Genomic DNA, 9,157 nt, shown 5'->3' with positions numbered 1-9,157 from the left:
AGATTCTACTCAGGGGCTCTTTGGGACCCCTTTGACCTGGGCTGTGAAGGTAATGGGTCCCTTCAAGGTGTCAATGCAAATCCAGGCACAGCAAAGTCAAAAGCACAGTCCAGGCCTATATCAAGAATAAGAGCCCTGTGAAGTCAGGCTCTGACCCTCATGAAGTTACAGTCACAATGGTGTGAGGACTCCACATTGTCCAAAATCTCACTAGGCAAGACTATCAAAGATGAATACTGGAGTCAAGTTTCAGGTTGAGAGGAGCATCATGGGAATCCAGGATGCTGGACCAAACAATGCACAATGGGTTCAGCAGAATGTCAAGAACAGTGTTCTTCTAGGGTGGAACATACTTTGAAGGGCATACATGCACCCATATCTAACTCTTTGCTGTCTGATTATTTTGAAAGAGACATTTAAATGCAACACCAATAGGAAACACCCAGGGAGAGAGATCCACCCAAGCCAGGAATGTCTGTAAGAGAATCCCTAGGGAAGGAAGCTCACTAGAGCTCATGGTTTTTGGTAATTTATGGCCCAGTGACACTGCCTCTCATTATCTGTGGTACCTTTGTCATCCATCTTCCCCTCTATCAACCTTGGTTTGTTCATCTTGAAAACGGGGATGATGATGCTTCTCTCCAAGAAGCTCCTTCTACTGTTGTTGCCTCAGCCTGAGCTACTCTAATTTTAATTCTCTCTCTTGGGCATCTAAAAGTGAGATGGATGGCGTACATGGGTTGGCTGTGGATGTTCTCCACTTGCTCCTCCAGATCCACTCTCCATCCTTCTCTGCCCTGCTCTGTGTCCTGGGAGGCTGACCTCTCTCTGCAGATCATACCAGTTGCCCTCCCCAACCTCCTGTATTCCAATCCTAATATGAGGCATCAAGCAGGAGATTGAAGAAGAGAGGGAGAAACAGGTAAGGGGATCTCTTCCCACAGCTCCCTTCTTTCAGGCTATGGTTTGGCAGTGGCTGAATTTCTCCACCTGAGACCATGATTCTTGCCAGGCAGCCCTTCTCCCACTGCTACAGCCCTTTCCAGGTTTAGTACCACCACTCTCTCCCCTTAATCCTTCTCATCTACCAAAGGAAATTGTTTTCTACCCTGTCATGTGCTTCAACGTCCCTTGCTGAAGGTCCCTTGAACCTTGCCCTAGTAAATGATCCCTTCCTTAAAAGTTCCTTAACACCCCTTTTGAGCAAGTCTTCTGTGTCTTGGGGGACCCCTGGCAATATAGGGAGCCAAGCTAGAAAGGCCCAAAGATGTAATGACTTGAGATCACAACTTGGGGGCAGTTAGAATGGCCCTTGCAAAAGCAGGACCATGTGACTGTAGAGAGTGTCAAAGGGGCACAGCCTGATGACTTTCCAAGACCCACAGGGCCTGAGCGTGCATCTCACACAAGAATCCTTGAGTTTTCTTGGCTGTGCTCACTTGAGTGGGCTTCTGATTCTTGTGCTCATTGACCTCTGATTGAAATATAGGTCTATCTTTATCTCCTTCCAGGAGAAACCCTACTGGTGAAAGGGTCTGTCAGTCCTTAGATACCAAGTGCTGGATAGGCAGGTTCTGCTTCTGGTCTTAAGTATACTGTTTTCTCAGTACCCAGCTTAGTTACTACTTGGGCAGTAAACACATCATATTTAATGAATAAAAAAACCTCCAGACAAATGCATTTGTTGGTTGTACAGGCACAAGATCATTAAAGAAAAGATGCTCCATTGAGAAGAACAGCTGGAAATTCTGCTAATGGGCTGAATACACACTGGAGTCACTTTTCTCTTCCATCCAAGAATTTCCAACTGTCTGATGTATCAATGTTCTAAGAAGCATGCTAACCATGGCCGACCAGGAATTCCTACCCAGCCTCAAAGGGGCACTAGAGGAGAAGGAACTTGCTTCTGGGTACACAAAATCTGAGCATTTTGCTTTCTTGTTTCCAAATACAGAGAGCAACAATAAAAGGTAAGATAAAAGAATTTTGGGTGTATGTAGAGAATAAATATTTCTATAACTATAGCTTCTCAGACTTGGAAGGAATGTCCAAGGTTGGCATGTCTAATCCACGACAAATGGTAAAACAGCCCTCTGTACAGGCTGGGGACCTCTCTTGGCCAGCTCAAAGAGATTCTGTACCTCCTCAGAGGTCGCTGTCTCCTACTAAAGGCTTTGAAGTCCAAAGGAGGCAAGAAGATGTGTGCAGCTATGGACAACATGATGGTAGTGTTCTCACTCTGGGCTCCACAAGACACAGACAGCACATAGAAGTAGCAGGGACATGGGTTGGGGTGGGAAGTTATGGTCATGCTCTTTCGATGGACCCATGAGCATGGGATCTCCAGGGCAGGGGCTTTGGCCATGCAGGCCCAAACATGAATGTCTGCCCACAGCAGGGTCCTCCTCAAAGAACCCAAGTGCTCGCCAAACATTGCCGTGTCTGTTCTCATGGCTTAGAGTAGATGGATACCACCTCTGGCATCTGGGTTGGTGCTGCTGCTGCCAAGGGCACATCCCCTCCACCAGCAAGGCCCAGACTAAGCAAGCAGGACCAGGTCCATCACACAGGAGACCACTACAGCTGAGAACTGCTCTCCAGAAATGTGTGCTACATTACATCACCCCCATTTTACAGATAAAGAAACCAAGGCCCCGAAGCAGTTAAGTCACCTGTCCATGGCTAGGAAGAGAGGGAACAAAGATGTGAATCTAGGTTGGCTCAGAAGCACATGATCTTCCAGGAGTGACAGGTGTTTAACAGAGAGTGAGGGGGGAACAGGGGAAGGGACAGACCAAAGTTACCTGGAGAACAGGAGAGGCTTTGAGGAAAACATGGGCTAAGCCTTCATATTTAGGCAGAAGTTCTCCTGGTGTTGGGGAAAGGGCATTCCAGTCAGGGGCACAAGAGACCCAAGATATCTGGCTGGGTCAGAGAAACTGCAGTCACTTAATATACGCTGGCCCTACAATGGCAGCACCTGCTCTGCACGGGACCCTGTGACAGACACTCTAAATTCATTGAACAAGTGTTTATTGAATACATCCTTGTGCCATACTCTATTCTAGGAGTTGAGCATACAGCCTTCAACAAGGTCGATGAAATTCCCTGCCCTTAGAGAACTTACACTCTGGTGAAAAAGGTAAATGATAATAATTTACTCTGAAGTATGTTAGGTGAAAAAAGGCTCTGCAGAAAAATTATGCAAGGAAAGGAAATTAAACAGGGAGTTCTAGAAGAATAAGATGGCCCAAGAAAGCTTCGTAAGAAGGATATTTGAAGGAGTGAGAGACAGTGAGCCATTCAGATACGAGCATTTTAGACAAAGGAAGCAGCATGTGCATTGGCCCTGAGGCAGAGACATTCTGCGTGTTTGAGGAGCATCTAAGAGCCAGTGGAGGGAGTGGGAAGAAGGTAATAGCATTGAATGGACTCTAGTCACCTTGCTGGGGAGTTTTCTGTATCTCAGCCTATTCATCTCTATAATAAGGGAGGCATCCAGGCTCTCAGTGACCAGAACACTCCATGCCTGTGGTTTCCATTGCCCTCTCCCCTCAGGTCTGTATCTTGTTTTGTCTCAGTAAAGGGGATCTTAAGTAAAAGCCAAGAGGCCGCTGGCTGAGAAGCCAAAGCAAGGCAGACAGGGAAGGGGCGGGGCAGACAGGGAAGGGAGGGGGTAGAGTGTGATCTGGGGAAATCGGGGCAGCAGACAATCCCCATGTTCTTGGACAGGACCCACAGGCCAGGAGAAATAAGTTAAGAAGAGGGTAGGGAGGAGTGCTAGTCAGCTTTCTCAGTCCCCAAGGTGCCATCTTGGCCAGAGCGTGAGTCCTTGGGAAGCCAGTATCAGGAGGGGCCTCATCCCTGGAAAGTGAACACTCTTCCCCTAACCAGGCCAAGTCAGAAGAAGGGAGCACAGACCCAAGGGAGTCTTTGTGTGCCCCCAATTGGAGCACAGACTCCAATTGAGTCCCCCAAATTCTGTGATTACACCAGCCTTTGTTCTGCCCATGCTTATCCTGGGTCCCTCCTGGGCCTGTCCCCAAGCCACCAGGCTCCTCCCCAACCACCAATGCAGGATCTGGTTCACTAGACACAGCCCCGCAGTCAGCCCTGGGATCGAAGAACAGACTCATTTCCAGCGGCCGACCGTCTGGCTCTTAGAAGTACCCCCAAGATCTGAGCCCAGATATCTTTATTATAATGTTTGAAAGAGGTTAAAAAGCAATAAAGCTTCTTTCAAATGATAAAAAAAAAAAGAAGAAGAAGAAGAAGAAGATGTGGTTTATCTATACAATGGAATACTACATGGCAATGAGAAAGAATGACATCTGGCCATTCGTAGCAAAGTAGATGGACCTCAAGGGTGTCATGCTAAGCGAAATAAGTCAGGTGGAGAAGCACAGATACCATATGTTTGCACTCATAGGTCTAACAGGAGAAACCTAACAGAGGACCATGGGGATGGGAAGGAGGAAAAAGAGTCAGGGAGAGGCGGGGAGGCAAATCATAAGAGACTCTTGAATACAGAAAATGAACTGAGGGCTGAAGGGGGAGGGGGTAAGAAGAAGGGGGGTGATGGTCATGGAGGAGGGCACTTGTGGGGAAGAGCACTGGATGTTATATGGAAACCAATTTGACAATAAACTATATATATATATATATATATATAAAGAAGTGCCCCCAAGGGATGGAGCATTTCTAGAAGGGGAGGATATCCCACCAAAGTGTGATGCTGCCACAGTTGGAATTCTGCTCCCTCTGTTTCCCTCACTTTCCTTAGTTTCCTAACAGAGAAACTAAAAGACTCAGGTCCTGCACAGAAAGAAGAGACATCTGGAAAAACAGGAAAGACAGACCAGCAAGATGGAAAACTAGCATGATAGAGACAAAGAGAGAAGGCAAACTGGGGACAGAAACTGAGACAGGGGGTAGGAGAGACCCTGAGATAGAGTGGAGCAGAAAAATGGTCCAGAGAGAGGGAGTGACACAAAGATGGGAAGATGGAAAATAGAGAGACAGAGACAGGGGCAGACAAATAGAGGGAAGTACAGAAGAAAAGTAGAAACAAAGCAATGAAACAGGGACAAGGACAGAGAGATGAAGAAGACAAATTCAGCAGGAGAACCAATGACAGCTGTCCTTGCCATGGGGACACCTCATCTGTCTGTAGAGGCCGCAGAAGACACAGGAGGAGGTTTCCCCACCCAGGGCTGCCAGCAGGTCCTCTGGGAGAAAACTTCTCAACGGAAGCCTGGGGGGCCTTTGGGCCCCCCAAATCCAGGTGGATCCCATCACCTGCTTCTCCCAAACCTTGCCCCAAGCACCCACACAGGTTCTTGGCTGACTGCATAGTGAGCAGGTGGCCCACCCTGGTGCGAGGAACATGGGCATGCGCTATGTGTACAAATTCTCCAAACAGTAATGAAGCCAACTAAAAGTCCGTCTCTTTTTGTTACCATCAAGTATTGACAATCCTAAACATTGATGTAATAAAATACTCTGCCCCAAAAATTGTTTGGTCGGTAAAAATGCTAATAATTGTTGTGGCTACTGTTGAGTTTTAATATATATGATTAATATACATACTATATATTCAAATTAGCTGTTTTTTAAATGTTTAACTATTTTTGAGACAGAGAGAGAGAGACAGAAAGAGAGAAGGAACGAGGGAAGGGCAGAGAGAGGAGGAGACCCAGAATCAGAAGCAGGCTCCAGGCTCTGAGCTATTGGCACAGAGCCTGACTCAGGGCTTGAACCCACATGATCGTGACCTGAGCCAAACCACATGATGATGAGCTGAGCCAAAGTTGGACACCTAACTGACTGAACCACCCAAGGGCCCCCAAATTAGCTCTTTTTTAATTGCTTATCCTTTAATTAACGTCATACTCTTCGTGGAAGTTAACCCAGAGTCCCTTTGATCACACACATGGCCCCCGCACTTAGGATCTCAGCTCCACGTGTCCATTTCCAGAGTGTTCCAAGATTCAGGATCATTCATGCTCCCTTCAGGTGCACTTTATGTTTCCTCCTCCCATGATACTATATAACCCTGTGTTTAGACAGAAGCTTCTAAATAAACAACTCCAGCACAGTGAAAGTAAAGACACTTTGAAAAACAAAGAAACTGAACTTGAGTTACTTATATTCTGTCCTTCTATGTGCCTACCTGGAATTTTTATTTGTGTATAAATTATTAAAACAGTGAACAGAATACAAACAGCAATGTGTACTATCTTTTGTTTGGAAAAGTGCAAATTTTAGCTGCACTAACCTATCTTGCTGAGTTTAGATACTATCTTTAACATTGAAAAACAGAAATTATAATGTTATCATTTGTTATTGCAACAGAACAATAAATAGATAAAAGCTTTTCGCCCTTTTTTGAGACATACATTAATATAATTAAAACGTATTGGTCTATTAGTTTCTAAAACTTTTGTACTGTAATGTTTTATTTATTTTTACTCTTTACTGGCGTGGTATGTATGAAGTTCAATACCAGATAAAATTTTACTGAGTTTCTTTTCCAGTCATTATTATTATTGGTGTTGTTTCATGATTGGTACTGACAAGAACTTTATTAAAGAGTGGAGGAGATTGTTTAAAGATTAATCTATTCCAGATGTCAGAATGGACTGTTGGCCCTGACCAAACTTCAGTGGATTGGACCAACCTCCCCTGCACACCTCACTCACATCCTCTCCCCTTGCCAAGTGCCCCCTCCACTTCCGCTCTGCTATAGGCCTCATTCCCTTAAGTTCCCTGGGCTCAAGGGCAGAGAAGTCACAGCTCAGGAGGAGCTCTCCACCCTGCTCACTTCCGTTACCATCTCAAATGGGAATGCCTTCTGGGTATTCTGCCCCTCCTCCCTATGGTCACACCTGATCTCAAGGTCACACCTCTACCTTCCCAACTAGCCCTGGCTCAGTCTTCCTCTTTGTTCTGCCTCAGACAGTCCGACCTCAACAAGTCCATGTGGGCTGAACAATCTCTGGGACTTTTCAGCAACCTGAAATCTTGGGAAGGTCTGCCTTTCATGGGATGCGGCTCAGTGAATGGCACACCCATTCACTCAGAGGCTCAAGACAAAACTCACATTCTCTCCCACATCTAATCCAGCAGCAAGGCCTGGTGGCTCTACCTTCAAGTGAACCCCAAAGCCAACCCATACATTCCATCTCTCCCAACACCTCCCAGCCTGGCCACAACCACCCAATTCTCACACTGCCTGGATTCCCTTGCCCCTTCCAGCCTATTCTCTACATAACAATGAGGGTGACCTTTAAAAACATTTATCAGATGAGGCCACTCCCCTGCTTAAAACCCACCAATAGGTTCTCATTACACTAGAATAATTTCCAAGGGGGCATCTGGGTGGTTCAGTCAGTTAAGCATCCAACTCTTGGTTTCAGGTCAGGTCATGATTTCACAGTTTATAGGAACCTGTCAGCACAGAACCTGCTTGGGATTCTCTCTCCTCTCTCTCTTCCCCTCTCTTGCTCACATACTCTCTCTGTCTCAAAATAAATAAATAAACTTAAAAAAAAAATTTCCAAGTTCTAAACACTGACCAATAAGGGCCAATTGGAACTCTCTGCCTATTTTCTCTAGACTTCTACAGGTATTCCTGTCATTTGCTTTGTTTCTGCTATGCTGGCCTTCTTGCTCTTTCTTAAGCATACCAAGTTTTTCCCACCTCATGGCTTTTGCACTCACTGTTTCCTCTTTCTGGAATGTTCTCCCCACAAATTTTGGCATGGTTGGCTTCATCTCATCTTGCAGGTTTTCATTCAAATATTACCTCCAGAAAGCCCTTTCCTGACCATCTTGCCTAAAATGTACCCCATGCCTCCCCCCACTCTATATCCTTCCACTGTGCTTTGTCACTTTTCGTACTATCTGAACTACAGATTTCTTAAAAGTCTGTACAATAGTTTAATCTGACTCCCTTAGCTAAAAGCTAGTACTTTGTTTAATAGGCTAGGCCAACAGCCTGTACCTGAAGCATAATAGACACCCAACAAAAAAATTTTTGAGTGAATTAATCCAATCAAATCACACTCTAGATTGGCCATCCCCTAGAACTGCCCTGTATCTTGAAATCTTAAATTCCAGTATCTCAGGATCTGGCCATAGCCTTTGATTTTTCCAACTCTCTCTTACCCTTTTCTGCCCTTACATGCACTCCTTCTCCAAAGTGCCATTTTCAACCAATAGACCACAATCCAGTAGTTTCAAAAGTCAGAAACCTGGGACTAATCATTGACCTTACCTGCTTCACACCCTCTACTTCCAAACCTATTTCTACATCTGCCAATTCCACCTCATCCACATAATTTGAATTCATTTGCTTCTCTCTATGTCTGCTTTACCACCGGGGCCCAAGGCAGCACTATCTCCAGGCTGGAAAACAGTAGCCCCCTAACTGGTCTCCATCCCATGTTCCCTACCCCAGCAATCTTTCTTTCCACAAATTCCAGGTAGAGCTTCTAAAGTGGAAATTTCACAGCAATACTCCACTCTCAAATATTCAGTAACTTTCCATAGCTCACAGAATGGAGACAAAATTCTTGAATTAAGTCTACATACACTGCCTTACAATGGCCTTCATCAACCTGTGTCACTTTTCCTCCAGCCACCCTCCCTTTTACTCATTGAAATACAGCCACACTGGCCTCCCTTCCATTCCTACCTTGCTCACTTTAATTTAATCATTTAATACGTATTTGTGGAGGAAAACTTATATACTAGACACGGGTGGCTTACAGTGGTGAACAAAAGAGCTCCCTTGTGGAGCTTATGTTGTAGTGAAAGAAAACAGACCATGAACAAAAGTAGGAGTGAACAGTGCTGTGAAAAAGCATTAAGTAGAAAAAGGGGATAACAAATGTGCAGCGATACTTTGCTAGCCAGAACGCTAAGGAAGGCCTCTGAAGAAGAAGTCATCTATGAGCAAAGAGTGAGTCATCCAGTTATCTGGAGAAAGAGCTTTCTAGGCAGAGAGAAGGCAAAAACTAGAGGCAGGAGAGTTCTGAACACGTGTATCTGAAGAACAACAAGAAACCTGAGGCATTTGCAAAAGTCAAGAACCCTTTTCCTATCTCCAGCTTTTTCTATTTCAATTCCCAAATGCCCATCAGATGTCCAATCA

The 9,157-nt window shown here is 45.3% G+C and overlaps 1 long non-coding RNA gene across 1 annotated transcript; it reads left to right on the top strand.

The window, feature by feature from the left end:
• Positions 1-397: 397 nt before the first annotated feature.
• LOC115297905 lies at positions 398-1,964 on the top strand. The gene is made up of 3 exons (XR_003911519.1): positions 398-477; positions 774-922; positions 1,697-1,964. It is a non-coding gene; the product is annotated as an uncharacterized LOC115297905 (long non-coding RNA).
• The last annotated feature ends 7,193 nt before the right edge of the window (positions 1,965-9,157 follow it).

Source organism: Suricata suricatta, chromosome 8 (assembly GCF_006229205.1).
Source record: "Suricata suricatta isolate VVHF042 chromosome 8, meerkat_22Aug2017_6uvM2_HiC, whole genome shotgun sequence".
NCBI classification, from domain to species: domain Eukaryota; kingdom Metazoa; phylum Chordata; class Mammalia; order Carnivora; family Herpestidae; genus Suricata; species Suricata suricatta.
Note: the sequence above shows the minus strand (reverse complement) of the source record. Positions and strands in the feature narration are given on the sequence as shown.